Source organism: Carassius auratus, chromosome 7 (genome assembly GCF_003368295.1).
Source record: "Carassius auratus strain Wakin chromosome 7, ASM336829v1, whole genome shotgun sequence".
NCBI classification, from domain to species: domain Eukaryota; kingdom Metazoa; phylum Chordata; class Actinopteri; order Cypriniformes; family Cyprinidae; genus Carassius; species Carassius auratus.
Window position 1 is genome coordinate 13,590,852 of NC_039249.1, and position 19,195 is coordinate 13,610,046.

Genomic DNA, 19,195 nt, shown 5'->3' on the forward strand with positions numbered 1-19,195 from the left:
TAGATCAGCGCCAGCCAATGAAATTGCTATTTGTACACAAGCTCCGCCCACTACCGGCGAAACCGGTATGTCTTCTGCTTGTTCGAAAATGAATATGAATAATTGTAAATGAACCTCATTATTTTGACAGGAGAAGACAACAAAGAATAGTTTACATATAGCGTGTCGATTCAGCGTGGTAAGACTCGCTCTCTCTCTCTTTGTATGTGTGAGAAACAGCGATATCAGTAAAGCGACGGTGAGTCGTGCGCCTTCACAAAGAGTTTACAGAGCATCAAATACAGGTCTCATACTTCCATTGAGATGAACTGAAAAGTTCAGATCACTTGATGGAGAGATAACTCTGAAGCTCAGATGCTGAAATTAATGCAAGAGTCATGTGCTTCAGTCTATGTAGTAAACAAACCCGTACGTCTCTGCCATTCAGTAATTCACACAGAGATGCGCAGAACATGGATTCATATTTCAAACAACATTTGCGGCTTAACATTTACAGATACTGGTCCATATGGAGATTTGATTTGATTAATTTATGCTAACTAAAAATTCCATCACTGTCCATATTAAAATGTAAGTTTCATTTTCATGACTGGATTTTGAGATTCCGTCCTCGTTTTCTGCTTTGCGGAAATCATAGCGCTGAACTGGGTTTGACCGGGACCTCGGTACTACCGATACTTAAAGAAACCTGGTACGGTCACATTAAAAATTTTTTTAGTACCGGGTCTTTTGACAACACTAGATTTAAGGCTGATTTATGCTTCTGAGTCAAAACTAGGCTGTAGGTTGTGCATAGGACGTGCCGGCTGCGGCTTAGCCTGACGTGCACTTCTACAAATATGTCACAGTCCATCAAATCTATGCAGACTGCAAGTTATGTGATTGGTCTGCTAGTACCCCTCCCTCCGTATGTATTTGAGTTTTGTGTGTGTGTTTTAGCTTTAATATATTTTAATCTTACAAAATAAAAGAAAGCAATGAACAACTGTCTTATTATTTATTATAAAATGTAGCATTACATCACTTTGTTGTCCACAACAAAGTCTATGTGGAGATGAAAGAATGCCATCTTCTGCTGTTCCGTTGTCGTTGTCGTTTTTTTTTTTTTTTTTTGTAGCTTTAAATAAATGATTTGTTCTTTGATATTTCTTGGCCATCGTCATGGCTGATGCTTCTCCGACAAGCTGCTGCTTCTTCAGCTTTTGCCGTGGTCTGCGGGTTACACAAGCAACATGCTCGTGGACACTGCAGGCTAGTGGTTTGCATGTGTACTGCACATCGATTTGGACAACGGCGCAGAAGTATAAATGAAAACCGATGCACATCCTACGACGTAGAGGCTACGGCATATGTCCGACACAGAAGTATAAATCAGCCTTTAGCGTCATGTTTTTTTTTTTTTTTTTCTGTCACAGTCACTCATGTTTGGCCTGTGAGAACTTGCCATATGCTGCTGTCTGAACGCATACCACAGGCTTTATATAGACTCTGCTCTCTGATGTGTCAGCACTGTTTAACTCTGTTTTGTTTGCTGGTTTGTCGTCTCTAATTAAGGTTGCTGAGTAGTTCTGACTTGTCATAATGGTTGTTTGATCAAGCTCTAAAAAACACTTGGAAAAGCTCTGAAAAGTGTTGCAAGTCCCTGCTTTGGGATTAAAGTTAATTCCTTAATGTCATCCTCTGTCACGTGCGCCATCTTATCCATCACAAAAGACTTTCTTTGTTCAGTAGTTTTTCTTTTTTCCACTGTTAGATAAGCTTGGTTAATCAAGCCGTGACGGTCCTCTGAATGTCTGTCTGTGAACTTTTTACTGATTCTGCGTCTGTTAAGAAACTCGGAGCTGTCATTTTCCTCTTTTTAATGGCATTGTACAGTAGATTAGATGAGAATTAGGAATGATTTTAGTGAAACATTTATCTCAATTCTGGGAATGATTTAAGATGACTTCTATATCTGTAGAAGGAAGGAGAATTTTTTTATGAAATCACAGTGAGCCTATTATAAAAATATACTTGACATTTGTTTTGTTTTTTTGCCTCTGAATGTGTGAGTTTTTGCAGTACCTCTAATGTGCAGTTATATTAAAAGTAGCCATAGGACTTCACCTTCCACCTTTTTTATTTGCCTTTTTAGTCTTAAAATGTGTTCTGTAGGAATTCATAATCAGTACTGGCACGTATTTGTGATTAGTAGTAAATCTCCATCACATGCTTTCAGATGGAGGGGTGTTTAATACACAGAGCCGTAGTTCACTGACAAGCTATGCAAAATCACATTCATTATCGAAGGTGATTTGATCTGCGATAATGAACGTGATATTGCCTAATTGTCAGTGAACTACGGCTCTGTAAAAGTGAATGCAGCTCAATCTGATAGCAGGTGATGGAGAACTACAACTAATCACAGAACCAGCTTTACTGATGAGATGCGCATGACAATCACATGCGATTAATTGCACCAAGAGGGTCTGGCTGCACAGTATTGCTACTTTGCACAGTCCTACTTTGTACTTATCTCTTGTTTTAATATTCATGTCAAAAAGCATTTAATATGTGCAAAAATGTGTTTCACCAACATGGTGGGCCATTTGTCACGCTAACCCAACACAGCTTTAGTTGATGCTTGACATTGTCTATAAATATTGTCGACCAATAATGAGACGCTTGATATTTTGATGGACTTTTTTTTTTTTTTTTTGGTATCCTGAATATTGGTAGATTGCAGATAGTGGATTGTCTTGCACCTCTTTCTCACCAGCTCTGTGTATGCTGCCTTTTGCATAGAAATGGCATTAAAAAACACAGCAACAGTACAGACATGCAAGAACACTTCCAGCTGTCGTTTGCAGCCTCTGTGCCGAGACGCTTTTTCACTGTGACAAGAGTAGGAATTTTAGACAGTTCTTCTGTGCTTGTGGGGTTTTGTTTCAAGCATTTGATTTGTGTGGTGTCAGCCCCAGGCTTGGTAACATCCATTTGCTGCACTGAAGAGACCTCAGGAGAGAATGATGAGAAGTCTTGATTCCAGATGCTCGCTGAAGATCATCATCATCTGTATCTATGAAAGAGCTTCTTCCATTCCCTAGTCTCGTTCTCTCAGTCTTTGATTTCTCCCCTTCACTGTGACAGTCTCTTCTCATGGAGTATGAATTATAAATCCTGATATGAACACGAAGCCTTTGATTAGCAAATAATGCCTTACACTTATGCAAAGTTCAGATATGGATGAATAATTCTCCCCTACTTCCTGTCTGCTCATCAGACGCTCTTTCCTGCTGCACTGCACTTTGTCCTTGCCCTCATATCACCCTTGCGGAGATCCTGTGATATGGCTTTTGAAGCACTCTTTGCTCAAAGGCTTTTGATTTCGAGCATCATCTGATAAATATTCCATGCAAGTTCCTTTCATAAGCAAACAAGGTGCCGAGAATGCGGTGCTTATCTCTTTGCAGACAGCCGGAAGAAGTGCTCCCGCTCTCAGGACTGACATGAGGGGCAGAGGTCCCGAGATGCACCTGTGCCTTTGTGTGTTTTCTAGGGGTGGCACGGCTCAACCTTTTCACAGCTCGGTTTGTTTCACGGTTTTAGAGTCACGGTTTCGGTATGGTTTGGTATGTGCTATGTTTATGAAAAAACTATACTTTCACATTAAAAAGAAAATAAGAATATTCTTTCTAACTACATGCAACAGTACAATAAATAAAAAAAAAGAGTAAAGATACAAATAAAATTGTGATTTATAGCTATGTCCGGATACTTGCCACAAGACGGGCATTTTCACATAATTTTTGTGAGAATTTGTCTATTCAAACTCAATATACTTAAGAGAGAGCTTTATTTTTGCGCGTGTTCTGAGACGCCGCTTCGGATGAGCGCATGCACAAATCTTCTCCTTGCTCACGTGTGCTTGCGTCCTCTGTCTCTTTCAACTGGCAAACATGTTTCAGCTGGCAACGCTTAAATGAGTTTAGTTTAAAACACAGATATCGACATGTGTTGTTCAGGTCTCCCCGTGTGTGCGCTATCAGCACTCGGGTGATGACGGAATAAATGACTGTGCTCATATTCCAGCATACGGCATTTGCATTGAACAAAGTGAATGGTTTGTCCAGGTTTTTCTTTTTTCTTTTTTTATCATCGCTGCTGTTGTAATGTACTGGGAAGCCAGAATGTGTTTCCTTCAACAAAGACATACATTAGCCAAATTCTGTTTTTTGTTTTGTTTTGTTTTTTTACTTCTTTATAAGAAACCATGTTACAGATGTGTTTTCAGATTTAAGTTGAAACGCAGTCCTAGCACGTGCTGAACCGTACGGTTAATTTTGTTTTTGCGAACCATCTCACCCCTAGTGTTTTTGGGCTGGTATCTCTGTAATCAGCAGAAGGCTGTCATGAGTAACACTCTGCTCAGGCTGGTGGGTTGTGAGTGGGCCTGCTCGGTGCTGTCACTGAAGCATTAACCCATCTGAACTCATCTCGTCATTGGTGAATAATCGCACACATACCCTCGTAGTCAGGCACGAGCCCACGGCCATCTGACCAAACGTCTGTTTCTGTTGTTCATGTGATTCAACATTTTGGGTTTGAAGGGAGGCTGATGCATTCTCCTGAGGCAGAACTTTGAAATCTCAGCCTCACTGCAGCTGTTTAATGTGTAAGATTCAAGGCTGTTTATGCATCAGGAGAGATGCAACACATCTAGCCTCGACTTAAAAAGGAACTTATTTCTTTTTTAATTTGCAGGGCTTGGAGGCTTTGGTGATTCTGATGAAACTAATTTCTCTTGGATTGTCCTTACAGTCCAGTTCACACAGAGCTTGAATTTGCTGCAGGTTGTTTAGCAGAAATATGGGTCAGACATAAGCATTCAGATTAGGGTTGGGCCGATTGTGCCATTTACCATTGCCCGAAGGCTGACCCCCCCCCATCCCCTCCCCCCAGTGTATACGTTTTTCTTTATCTACCCTCAAAAAATGGAAGTGAAATGTGACAACATGCCCCATAGATAGGGTACATTGTAACATCTGAGGGGCAAGTTGTAACCTGACCATATAATACCTGATTGAATAAAAAAAATATACATGTCAAACTAATATATCTTGTTAATAAAATAATAATAAAAAAATCCAAATAAGTCTTTTTTTTTTTTTTTTTTTTTTTTTACCTGTTCAACCCGGTTCTTAACGCATACAGCGCTATGATTTCCACAAAGCTGAAAACGCAGTGGGAATCTCTAAATCCAGTCATGAAAATGAAACTTACATTTTAATAGGAACAGTCATGGAATAAGTCAAAGTTAGAATTGATAAATTCAAATCTCCATATGGACCAGTATCTGTAAATGTAAGCCACACAAGTTGGTTGAAATCTGAATCCTGCATGTTCTGTGCGTCTCTGTGTGAATGAACGAATGGTTTGTTTACTACATAGACTGAAGCACGTGATGCTTGCAGTAATTTCAGCATCTGCCATCTCAATGAGGACATAAATACATAAACAACATCACCAGAACTGCTCTGAGTCACTTTACAAGCATTTTACCATTTAATTTGAGTAAAACCAGTGTCAATTTAAAGGTATTCACAACAAACCATCAAAATGAAAGTTCATTTTTACATAAAGGCATTGTGCTAGAAATATTGCTATTATTTTGTATAATGTATGTGATACTGCTACTACTTTTGAAAAAAATTATAAAACTTTATTTTTAAAGAAATAAATCACACAATATTTCTTCCATGTTTTAATTTTAATAGCCAAAAATAAAATGTGTTTACATTTCATAAATTAAATTTTGGGTGAAACTTGTTTGCTGATTTTCATAATTATATGACTTGTAGAAAAACTTTAAACACAAGTATAGTATAAAGACTGGCATTGGTTTTATTTTTAATGATAAAAAGTTTTTTTTTTTTAATTAGCGTATTTTTTTGTTTTGCTTTGGTACAAGTGTTACAACGTGCTCCATCTGCACAATTAAAAACTGGTTAGTGTCTTCTGCTAGTTATCAAAGTAAAATTTGAAAAAAAAAAAATAGTAAATATATTGCGAGGACATGGTTCTATCCATCAGTTGTTATTTGGGTAGAGGGAGATGAATACAAGCTTGCAGTTTATTGTAAGAATGGGTTTACAGTGATTAAAAGACTGAAGAAGTCCATCATATGTCAGTAGTGAGAAGTCTGGGAAATCTTTCAGCAGAAACCATGCACAGATTATTTGTTCACAATGAGTTTAATTTAGAAAAGAGGTACATTTTAATTTCATGCTGATTTTAAACTAGAGATAGTGTGAAATTTTTTTCCAAAAGTGTTCTGGGCCAGTAGTGCCCATAGTTAAAGAACCCCCATAACAAGCTTATACAAAACATTGTTGATTTGTAAAGAGCTGTCAGTGATTCAAGTTTGCTTTTGGTGTGAATATATTTTAAGCTTCCCTTGAGCCATGTCTGCACTTGAGCACTCCAAGAGAGCTTCCTTCAAGGCTGTTATTTGGATGGACTTGTGTGTATGGCAAAAGCTTTCAGGAGAATGCCTCGGGTCTTCAGTTCACAGTGCTGCTGCTGAAAAGGTCTCTTGTAATATAGCTTCTGCTTCGAATTGATTTGTACTTCAGCTGAACTTGGTTGTGTGACGTTAGTGCAAGATGTCAAGAAATGAAAGGGAAAATGCATTTCTATAACCTTCTATGCCACACTTTTTTTCACTTGAAGCTTCATAATTTACCAATCCTAACTCTCACAGGGCTCTGAGATTAGATGATGAGAGGAAAGAGAGATCACAGTTATGAGAAACTAAGTTGTAGTGTCTACCATAAAGCCTTGAAGAAAAAGAGCAATGGATGAATGCAAGAGAGGGGGAGGTTTTGAGAGAGCGCTGCTGGAAATCATGAGATATCTTTAGGTAGAGACACTCGGCAGGGAAGCATTTATGAAGCAGCTGCTAAGGCGTCTCAGGTCTTCGATTCAGAGTGAGGATCTTCCGTTTCTGTTATGGAGAGATGGCAAGAGAGTGAGTAAGGCCAAGGCCCAAAATTAACACTTAGCTAGTGCCAAATATGGAGCATGAATTGACTTGATTGAGTTGTCTAGGAATGCTATTCAAAACTGCAACATTACATGGTATAAGAGCGACGAACTGAGGCCAGTGTTACTGCATTTCAGGCCTTTTAACAGAACAGTACTTGCTCTTTCAGGCCAGTGTTGCATTGCCAATGAAAATGTCACATTTATTGATCTTGTACATACCATAACAAACTTTAGTTAGGCCTAATTGTTGTTCTGTGATTAGGCAATGTATTCTTGATTTGGTTGATTTCATTTAGTTGAAAATGACAACAATCTTGCTGTATATGCAGTAAAAGTAAAGAAATTTGGGGTCAGTGAGATTATTATTATTTTTTTACTATTTTGAATCCTTTTATGTTCACAATAAAAGTATATTTGATCAAACGTATTTTTGAAACGTGTTTTCAAAAATACTTTACAATTAATTTTTTTTTTTTTTTTGGTTTTCTAAATGAATAAGCTTCTGTAATTTATTGTACAATGTAAATGTAATTTGTTCTTTTGATGGCAAAAATGATAATTTTCTTTAGTCATTAGTCCAGTTTTCAGTGTCACATTATCCTTCAGAAATCATTTTAATATAGGCTATACTGCTCGAGTAACATTTCTTATCATTATTACCATCAGTGTTGAAAACTATTGCAATGTTTTCATGATTCATTTATTGCTGAATGAAATTATTAAAATCTTTTCAAAAGAATCCTACAGACTCAAAAGTTTTGAACGATGTTGTTAAGGGGGGGGGGGGGGGGTGAAATGCTCGTTTTCACTCAATATCCTGTTAATCTTGAGTACCTATAGAGTAGTACTGCATCCTTCATAACTCCAAAAAGTCTTAAGTTTTAATATATTCATAAGAGAAAGATAGTCTGTACTGATTTTTCCCGGAAAAACATGACCGGCTGGAGGCGTGACGTGTGGGTGGAGATAAAGAATCACGAGTGCGAGTAGGCTTTTGTGTTGAGAGCGTTTGGAAGCTGTGACATTACCGTGAGGAAAAAACCATCATCCAGAACATCCAGAATCATCCAGAACAAACCTTTTGTGTTGAGAGCGTTTGGAAGCTGTGACATTACCGTGAGGAAAAAACCATCATCCAGAACAAACCATGGCTTATAGTCAGATTCAGCCATTTATTTATGATCCAGAATCAGATCCAGAGGCTGAAATTTAACAAGAGCAGTATCAGCAACAACGTCTCTATGTGGTATGTACTGAAACTGTATATATTTGCTTAGCGGGTTTGGAAAATGACTAAGTTCCACTTTGTCGTCTCTCTTTTTTTTTTTTTTTTTTTTGCTGTAAAGGTGGAAAGTGCAGTTTGATGACAACATCGCATGTTGTTTACTTGATGTGCTTACGCGCCGATAGCTAAGTTAACAACACAGAGATTGAACTTGAAGCAGTTTTACTCACCGCATGCGGTTCCAACACACGATCGTGACCCTTTTTCGTTGCGACCGCATTATCCTTAAGAAATAAACGATGTGCAAATCCGGCGTCAAACTGGGCCTTGTTTGTAAAACAAGCATCTTCGAAATGCAGGGGAACAAACACAAACACTTGCACAACTCTGTTGATGCTCTGTAAAAATAAACTCCATCCACTGGTCCCTTAATGCTGTTTTTTTTTTTTGGTAATCTGTGCAGGGTTGTCTTGCCCTGGCAACCAAAAACACACTTCTTTTGTGACATTTCGCGACGCTCTCGCTCTGATCAGTGAATGTCTCTGCTCTCACTGCTCTGCTATACGGGAGTGCGCGCTTTTCCGGCAGAAGTGCCCTTAGGACCCATATAAGGAAATTCCGCTCCATCTAACGTCACACAGAGCCATACTCGAAAAAAACTTTCCGAAACTTGTGACAAACCGGAAGGAGTATTTTTGAAACAGATATACTCCTTCAAACATACAATTTTTGACACTTTGTCCATGTTTAGCATTGGAATCCAACTCTTTAACAGTGTAAAAAAACTCAGTATGCATGAAATAGCATTTCACCCCCGCTTTAATTAAAACAGTTTCGTGGCTGGTAAGAAATATTTCATAGCCAGTTACTCACCTTAGCATGTGTGGCAAAAAGTTAATTTTGGCCCCAGAGTAAGACTCTGAGATGAGACTGAGAATCCCAGGAGGTAGTGTAGAGATATCGGGAGAATGTATGCAAAGCCTCTTCAAGAGCCATAGGAATTTTACAGATGAGCACCATATCCCTGAGAGACTATGACAGGCCCCACACATCTCCCCTACTGCGACACTCACACTCCCAGCTTCTCTTTGTTCCCATAATCCACTGTGACGGTGAGGGTCGCATTTCCACTGCAAGGGCAGGGGCTGCAGGATCACACGGGCCATTTATAGGGCCACAAAAAGTGCTGGGGCCCTGGATGTGTGTCCACAGGGTCAAACAAAGAGGTCTTTCTCCTTTTTGAGACACTTGTCTTGATGTTGCTTTTGTTGCTGTTGTTTTGGCTCTCTCAGTGTTTTTCATGTTGTCCTTCCTATACATGGGGCTGGATGAAATAAAGCAGTTCTGCACAGCCTTAAAAGAGGGTGAAGCTTCTGACTGTTTTCAACAGCATTTGTTCTGTTTTTCTATTTGCACACAAGCCTGAGTGCTTCCAGAATCCTCCGAATATGATATTAAGATGTTCTTGTCCAATCCATCCTCACAGGCACTGAATCTGCCAGCCCGCAGTAAGTTAAGAATGGGGTGCTTTCAAGTGCACATCTGATAACTGGCCATATTTTATCCACTGTTCCTCTGTCGGCTTCTTTCTGCCGCTCTCCCACCTTCCCCGCTTTCATTCTTTCTATCATCCGAAGCTGAAACCTCCATTACTCTCGAACGCAGGGCTGGGGAGATGAAGTGTGAGATGATTTCCTGTGAATGTGGCCATGTGCTGACTCTCGTTACTCTCGCTCTTAATGGATTCCACACTTCTGCACACATTGTGAGCGTACTTGACAAGGGCTTCTGGATGTGTCCTTGTTCTCAAGAACATCATGGTTGCTTTTGTAGAGTAGACATGTGTGGGCGTTGTTTTCATATTCAGTGTATCTCTCCCTCTCTATGTCTGATGAGGGTGTGAGAGCCATTGATTTAAGTCTGTAATGTTATGTTTGGGAAATTACCCACATATTGCAGCAGCATGAAGTGTGTTGCCGTTTGTTTATTCTGTCTCTACAAAAGGAAAATTGAAAAAGCTTCACTGTTGTGTATTGAGAATGAACTCTTCAACATCAAATTATTTTTCCCCCGCCTCCACCATCTCAACTCTTCTTCAAAATCTCCTCCTCTCCCCTTAGTCTTTGAAACTCCACTCTCTTCTTTAGAGATTTGTTTCAGACTAATTCGATTAGATTTTTAATTGCCTCCATTTTAAGAGTGTGTATGTGTGTGCATGCAAACGTGTGATGGAGGATGGGTTTAGAAGGACCTCGGCTCATACGCATATTCTCTCTCTCTCTCTCTCTCTCTCTCTCTCTCGCTCTCGCTCTCTCTCTCTCTCTGTCTCTCTCTCAAGCATATGGCATGTGCTCTGAACATTAACTAACCCTCTGGGGCATTTAGCTAAAGTACATCCTTATTTGGTGTAAAGAGAAGATTAGACGCACCTCATGGGCACGGTAGACAACCTGTATCTGTACATCATTTACTTTGACTGTGTTTTTTTGCCCCTCCATATCTTGGGAAACATAAATGATAAACCCGTTTGTGTATACTGTGGATTGTGTGGTAGTTGGGTAAGGAATAGTTCAACCTGAAAAGTGAATATTAGGGATGTTCTTTCTAACCTACAACCGACACTCGTTAACCGACAAGATTATTTTAAATTAGAATTTAATTAAATTAGAAAGGATAAGTGTCTGTGACCCATTAAAAATACAAAAATTTGTTTTCCGGGGGGTACATTTTACATGTGCAAAAAGCAGCAGACAGCAGAACATAAGGATTCACATGGTAATCATATCACATCAGCCACCTTCAGCTGTGCAACAAGTAGCCTAGTATGCAGAGTTTTGGTTTATTTTTGTGCTGCGCGAAAGGAAAACAGGCAGCAGAAAGCGGCATCCTATTTGTCTTTAGGCTTATTTCACAAAATCACAAAGATTTTTTTGTTTTGTTTTGTGAATGTACACAAATAAAGGCAAACCTTTTACAATTCATCTTATCTTTGACTAAAAGGAGTAGTTGCTTCCACTGTTAAAAGGAAAAAATTCAAGTGATTGCGCTGGCGCCCACATGCACGCACAGTTAAGCATTGCTAACCTTGACATTGCAGCCTGTTCGTTATCATAAAATACAGTCAGTCAAACATGAGAAAAAATCCCCAATAAAATCACACTAGTAAAATCTGTGCCATTAGGCATTATCATGGTGATTTTATGTAAAACATTTTGTTTGACATGGATATTGGAATGCGTGTGATTTAGTCTACATTATAAATAATATTTTGGCATTCAAATACATCGTGAATAGGGAAAAAATTGATTTTGTGTCAAATGAGAACCAAAATTGGTTACAGTTTTGTTTTAGCTTAAATTAATTGGTTTTAACTTGTCTTTTATATAGATCTAGCTTTTTTAAATTCTTGTTCTTTCCTTAATACTGTTCATTGAAAGGATTTGTCTCGGAATGAGGGGAACTAAAATAGCATTGCTATATTTACAGTGTTTATTATTTTTGTAAACATTTTGCATCTGCATTAGGTCTGTTTCTGAATTAAATAATAACATGCAAACTTTTTTATGCGTGTAGCATATTTCAACCATGCAGCAAACCTTTTTAAATATTTTGAAAAATTACTAAAAAAGAAAAAACTTAATCAGTCAAAATCAGTCGGTTAACTGGTTAAACTGAGCATCCTTAGTGTATTTACATTTTTGAACATTGATGAATGTGTGGTAAACATGGAAACTCCATTGTACTTGCTTGACATGCATCAAACAAGCATGTTTGAATTTCTGTTTACTAGGGATGAACAATTAATCGAATTTCTAATCGCGATTTATAATTATGGATGCCACAATTATGTCGTTCAAATCGTTCAAAGTCCACATTTGTTATTATGTGTGCTTAAGATGAAAGTTTTTCTTTCTACATGTTATCTTAAGGGTTTTTCCCCATTATTTTAATATCATTCATATTTTTACACATTTTACATTTAAGGCTTAATACTATAGGAGAGCACTAAAAGTTTTTCGGTTAGTGATTTCAGCTTATGTCATATAAAAATACAGCATGCAGTTTCATCAAACAATGGAATTAACACCATTCAATGTAAATTGTGATATCATAATTAATAATCACAATTACAATTTCTAGGGAATAATTGACAATTATGATTTTGTCATAATCGAGCATTGATTAGTGTTTGTATATGAATAATTTATTTTTATTTTTTTCAAAATCTTACAAAGTCATTTGTTAGCTTTGTCTGAGAAACAGAACAAATATATAAGTTGTTAATCACTGAAAACTGTAACCTTTTCCCTTGCCTCTCTTTGGCGCGTTCACGGCGGAAGATTTTGATGTCCGATTCATGAGCTAGCCCTAATTTTTCAGACTGGTTTTATGAACTTGTTCATTGCAAAGATTAGGCTAAAAAGAATGATCGCCTTACTTATTGGACGTAGCATTAGTAGCTTGAGAAAAAGTAACTGGCACAATGAGCTTTGCTCAAGTTCTTATTGATACTTGATGGCCGCTGGGGTGATTTGAAAAGACTGTTTAATGTCACGCTTCTTTTTGTCTGCAGCCCTCCTCCTTTTCTAGTCCATGAGAGATGAGTATGACCTAAAGGAATTACTAAATTGCTGGGATTTCATCTTTGAGCTTCTCTGATTTGGGTGAGAAGCAGGTATTAAAGACGAGGCTTTTAATAGTAACTGCCGACAATGCCCCGCAGACAGCCACATGTAAATGAGGTGTTAACTAGCACCGACACACTGAGATTTTGCTGCTGTGACTCTCAAACAGGCATCCTGAAGATCAGCCTCCGTGACATTTTATAAAGTAGACTTGTAATGGAAAGCATTAAATAAATTTTACAGAAAGGAATAATGAAAATGTGTGTTGCTTATGTTGCCTTTTAAAGCCCTTCTTGACCGAATCATCATAAATTATCTATACCCGTCTAAACATTCCTGGTATGCCTACTGTTTTTATACGCCATAACATTGTTACATTGTAACAAATCTGAGCCTTGTCAATGAGGGTTGTATACCGACAGAATGTTATAAACTAGCAAATACCTGATTTAAGTGCTTCGTCAATATTCCCATTTTATAAAAAAAGATCGATACCCTCTTTACGGTGTGATGTACTGCAGTTTTTAATTTAACAAGCCTTTCCCCGGGTGCTGGAAGACTGTTATGGCGGAGATTAATTGTGGGGTGAAGAGTTGCAGTCACTCTCCACACACTGCAGCTGATGGATCGTCACTACATTAACGACCGGCCTGTCGACAAGCCTGTAAATTCATCATGAATGCAATTACTAATATGTATTTGTTTCTTCTCCATCATTTATGGTCTATTTAAAGCCTGTAAGTCAGTGTTCCTTGACGTGAAAGTGTACTTAACGCCTTGGCCAAACGTGCTTTGCCAGTTTCATTTACAGTCACGACAGATTTCATTTATGGATAACTGCCTAATTAGCTTGGAGTTGATTTTATCCTACAATGCTGCCTTTGCCATTGGTTCGACCAAGCAGTCAACTCAACCGCCAACACCTTCAGATGATATTTGATAGAACATTTAATCTGCTGTTTGAATAACTTGTCCTCCTGTGGAAGCCGTTAAAGTGCTTTTCAATTAGATGTTTGTCAGCAATGGGATATGCTATCAGCGACACAAATGGGCAGCCAGTAAACAGGCTTAGCTGGTGTCAATAGATGATATCTGAAATTGGGCCATCACCTCAGAAGAGATAGTCCTCAAGTTGAATAAAATATTTTCAGTGAGCTCCTTCAAGGAGTACGTTATAAGTTTCTTGAATATAAGGAAATATTATTCTTAAATTCTTTCAGTGTGTAAAATAATTTCAGTTTGATTTGTATGCTCACACAGCTCAGCTGAAGGTACTCATTGCTGTTTCTGTTTCCTCTGTTTCAGGAATGACAGACCGTTTCGTGAAACAGATCTCTAAATGAACTGGTGCAGAGGATCAAATCTGTGGCATAAAGCACAATGACGGCACAGTCAGACATTCACTGGTGATTGGAGCTGGGTAAGAAGAAACAAGAACCAATGCTGTTATTTACCAACCTGATGTTAGCTACCAGTGACTGTACGTACTTCGTCTATATTTAGTTATGTTGAAACAGGCCAGAGTGGGACTTTTTTTTTTTCAGCCTTTTTTCATGCTTTACACTGGCCCACTTAAGTTCACGACTGACTATAGGTCAATTTTAATAAAGTAATTAAAACCTTCGTTCATAGTCTTGCATCTGCAATAGTAAACTGTTCTCTACAGTCTTGTAATTCATTGTATTTTTGCTCGCAAATCTTCAACAACTGATGTTTTCTTAGGAAGGTTCCTCTGTCACGGAAGTCAAAAGATGATTACATCATATTTAGGGTTGCCAATTAACTTCAGAAATTGAAAAAAGGGACAGTTGTGATTCTTTACAAGAAAATAAGGGACAGAATTAGGCAAGTTCAAAATATTTGTGCTCTACCATAATGTCTGCCTTAAAACTTCTCAGACTATCCAGTTGGCTAGAAGTTGATATAGCCTATTTTATTTTTCTCTGTTCAGCAGTATTAACTTAGAAATGTGAAAGGCGTCTTCCTTCAGGTAACTCAGAATATTTTATTGAATGCTGGATGTTGGATCAGGATCAATAAGTTGTTTGCATTCCCAAACTGATTTGGCAAAATCAGGGTCGCCAGCTGTTCTACATACTACGGAATCGTCCCATATTTAAGGCATCAAAGAAGCATCCCATATGAAAGCTATAGTCTACGGAACGCAGTTTGTCCTGTATTTGTAAGTGATCAGTTCTCTGCCGGCAGGCTCCCATTTTACAGCTAGCGGGACTCACATTAGCGGCAATTCCCTTTTACTATCCAGTTTGGGAATGCAAACAACTTAATTGATCATGAGCCAACATCCCAAAAAACAGACCAGCCCACCAGGAATTCTGCTGGTCCTCCCGATTAGACAATCTGTTCCCGTGTTGAAAACATCTACTGTTTCTACTGAATAAAATTTTAATTATTCCTTTCATGGCAAAGCTTGATTCAAGCCATTACTCCAGTCTTCAGTGTCACATGAAATCGTTCTACTTTGTTGATTTGGTGCCCATAAACATCTCTTATTATCAGTGTTGATAACAGTTGTGCTGACAGGATTCAGGATTCTTTAAATAGAAAGTTCAAAAGAACAGCATTTATTTGAAACAGAATCCTTTTGTAACTTTAGGAATGTCTTAACTGTCACTTTTGATCAATTTAATGTGTCCTTTCTGAAGGTATTAAGTTCTTACAATTTTTTTTTGACTGTCTTTGTTTTAATACAAACAAATCCCAGATACTAATTTGGTAAAGTAAAGGTGGATTTAGCCTTGAGTCAATGGAGAACTTTTATACCTCTTCATTAGTCAGTCAGTGCTACGGTTAGACTATTAGGTGTGTGTAAATGGGACAGTGTGGTCTGATTTAAGTTTAAGTTTCATATCTTGTCAAATCATCCATGCAAGACTCTAATGGATGTCTTTCTGTCATTTTACATGCTCCATCTGACTCTAGCTTGATCTGATGATCAGCCTCTTTCCACCCATAAAACCCAATTCACACTGACAGAGATTAAATCACTGGAGGTTGCAGTCTTTGGGCTGATGGATGCAAGCTGGCTGTATCCCTCCTATATCCAGTCTTCGTTGCCATTGGTAGTTGCCACATTGCGTTGCATCGCATCTGGGTAGGATAAGTGTAACAGTGACTGGATTATATTTGCTAGTGCTGTTTATGTGTGTGGATGGGTGGGGGGGTCATAATGACCCTGTCAGATGGTTTGCTTCTCCTGTCTTTATTTTACGAGAAGTGTTTAATCCCCCCGTTGGCCGTAAAATCGTAAGCTTTTTGGTAATATAACAGCTCTAATCCCCTGACTGCTGATGAAGAGGGGCATTACCTTCAAAGCAATTTCTCTGTTCACCCGCTGCAAGAAGAGATATGAATATAAACACGGGTTTATCACACAGACTAGTTTAAATAGACCATTGACCACTAATTTAGATTTATTTATAATTTTTTTTTTTTTAAGATACAAAACAATGTGTCATAATATGCCGCAATGGAGTCATTCTGGGAATATCTGTAATAAATATTGTATGAATAATCTTTTGATCTATCCATTTCTGGTAAGCACACATTTGAAAACCTATAGTCTGTGTTCTAAGAGTAAACAAAGGGAATAATGTTTTTTTAAGCCTTCTTAGTGAAATCTTTCTCTTATCAGTCAGGTGTCTTCATGGATTATACACCGCACATTCCAGCTGTCTTTAGTGCTACTTCTGCGTATGCTGTTGTTAATTGCATTCATGTAGAAGCCAAAGTTGTTTTTCCTAGGGCCTTCATGGTGCTGTTGATGGAGCAGGTGTGTTGATTAGATCATGAATCACCGCCAGGAGGAGGTCTTTGCAACATCTGCTCTTTGATCATCTTGCCTTTCCAGCAATAAACTGGATTTGCATCTTAGTGGAAGAGTAAATAGCACTGTACCTCAGTCTAATATCAGATCAAACCTGCAAAGAGGTTCAGTTCTGTTGCATCTGATTAGTTGGGTTTGAAACTTATGGCCAGTTCACACCAAGGACGATAACAATAAATATAATGATAAAGATAAAACTGTTCTCAATAATAAAGAATAGCAGAGTTCACACTCTAACTATAACGATAAAGGCACAGAGTAACGATAGCATTGGAATAATTTTCAGAATAATTTTTTCCAGCTGATGAACGATACAAACATTGACATCCAATCAGAATCCTTGCTGCTATAAAGAGTTTGAGAATTTAAAACCAGCAGACGCACATGCACTAATAAACAGATGATATTGTTTGCTGGTGTGGATGCTAATATCGTTATCTTTATAGTTATCATTCTTGATGTGAATGGGGCTTTACTCTTCTGATTACACTAAAATGTAGGGCTAATTTTAAGTCTTGACCACAGTTACTGTGTGTGTATTCGTTCATGTTTGCGTGTCATCTATAACTGCCATTTTGTTGATAAGGGAGTTCTCCCCTACTCCTTTTCTAATGAGAATTAGACTAAATTACAGCCAGTGCATTATTATTAGCCTGTCAACTGTGCTCATTATGGGCTGCATCTGTTACACGGGGGGAATCCCTGTGATATCTTTTTCTCTGATGAGCCTAATAATGTAGCTGTTTCACACCAGAACCGAGGGAATTGGTGTGTTTTTTTGTTTCATTGGTTTACTTATTTCATTTATCTGCACCCATCCTTTAGCTTCCAGGTCTGGCTTCAGTAACACACTCCTTTTGAAGCTGCTGATTGCCCTTGATTCATCCCGAGGCTGATCAGCAGTACAGAGGAGTGGAAATGATCAGAGTTTAGTTAGATCTGACGCACCTGAGCTCAAACACATGACTCACTTCTTAGTGCTGCCCAGAGGGCAACACTTCTTCTTGGCATTAGACTTGTACTATTTCTGCTGTTGTTGGCAGGTCAGTCTATGTCCTCGACTAGAAAGAGCATGCCACCACCTGATTCTGACCATTGCACCATGAAGCAACTTTAGCAGTGAATTGCTCTAGAATGTTATATATAATGTAATAATATGCATATTGCAAAGTTTCCAATTTTACAGTGCTTGCACTGTTGCACACTTAAATGTCAAAAATTTGATCATTTGATCATGCTCATAGACTGCAATAAATATTGTACTAGATTCATGAGTGTACTACGAAATGGTGTCTTTTTTTTATCGAAATGGCAACTTTAACCACCTCTGATGCAACTTTGTTGAAAGTTTTCTGCTAAGCATGGCCCTGTGAATGGGGAAAAATGAAATGCAATGTTGAAGGAGATTGCAGCTTTTGTAAATATGAGAACCACAATTTTTTCGGTCACTCTTTATTTTAAGGTCCAATTCTCACTATTAACAAATCATTAACTATGACCTTTGCCTCAATTAACTCCTAAATTGCTGCTTATTAATAGTTTATAAGGTAGTTGTTAAGTTTAGGGTATTTGGCAGGATTATGGATTTCATGCATTATATGTACTTTATAAGCACTAATAAACAGCCAATATGTTAATAATAGGCATGCTAATAAGCATCTAGTTATTAGAGAGAATTGGACCCTATACTAAAGTGTTACCATTTTTTTTCTGTTTCTTAGTCGAATGATCTTCTGTCAGCCGTTGAATGCTCAATTGGGTCGTCATGATCCAGGGTTGTGTTCTAACCACAAATTTAGCCAGTGATTTCTGTTATGCTAACAATTTTGTGCAGCTGTTGTGCATGCAGTTGGCAAACGGTCGTCTACGGTTCCAGCAAACCAATGAGTGATAAAAGACCTCAACATGGGTGTAACTGCCCTTCTGAGTCTTGTTCTTCTTTTCCAGAAGCCATATTGTATATGATTTATCAAAATCTTACCTCATGCGACTTGTTTTCTTCCTACGTTTGGTTTGAGATGAACGAGTTCCAGCACAAAGTCTAACATTTGAGGTATTCTGTAATTAATATGTTGTGTAATAGAGCAGGGAATCCTTTTCCCTGTGGCATTTCAAAATGTGGTTGGATACCATTTAACCCTTATTAAGTTTCCTTAAATAGGTCTCAGATTCCCAATCTGTTTCCATCACTGGCAGACCCTTGTCATAAAATGTTTCAGGTTTGACAGAAGTTTCCTAGTGGATTAAACATGCACATTAGTAAATACCCTGTGGTTAGATTTGTCGCGTTGTTTGGCAGGATTTTTTAATTTTAAAGCCAATATTTAAAACTTTTATTCTCTTTAGTAGAATTGATTGTGATAACCATAACTCACACATTATAAGCTGTGCCATATTTAAAAAAAAAAAAACATCATTGGGGCTCCGGCTCCTCTCTGCATTGTCTGGTGTTGCATTAAGAGCCCTGTGGCA

General features: G+C 38.1%; 1 protein-coding gene across 3 annotated transcripts in view; it reads left to right on the forward strand.

The window, feature by feature from the left end:
- The window catches only part of glceb (glucuronic acid epimerase b), a 50,365-nt gene that overhangs the window by 15,542 nt on the left and 15,628 nt on the right, over window positions 1-19,195 (forward strand). For 2 of the 3 annotated variants that reach the window (XM_026267458.1, XM_026267455.1), the window contains one exon: window positions 14,182-14,296. The gene's annotated coding sequence lies outside the window, so the exon portion shown is untranslated. Of the gene's footprint in view, window positions 1-14,181; window positions 14,357-19,195 lie in introns of all 3 variants that reach the window. The other variant, XM_026267457.1, reaches the window with a different exon arrangement.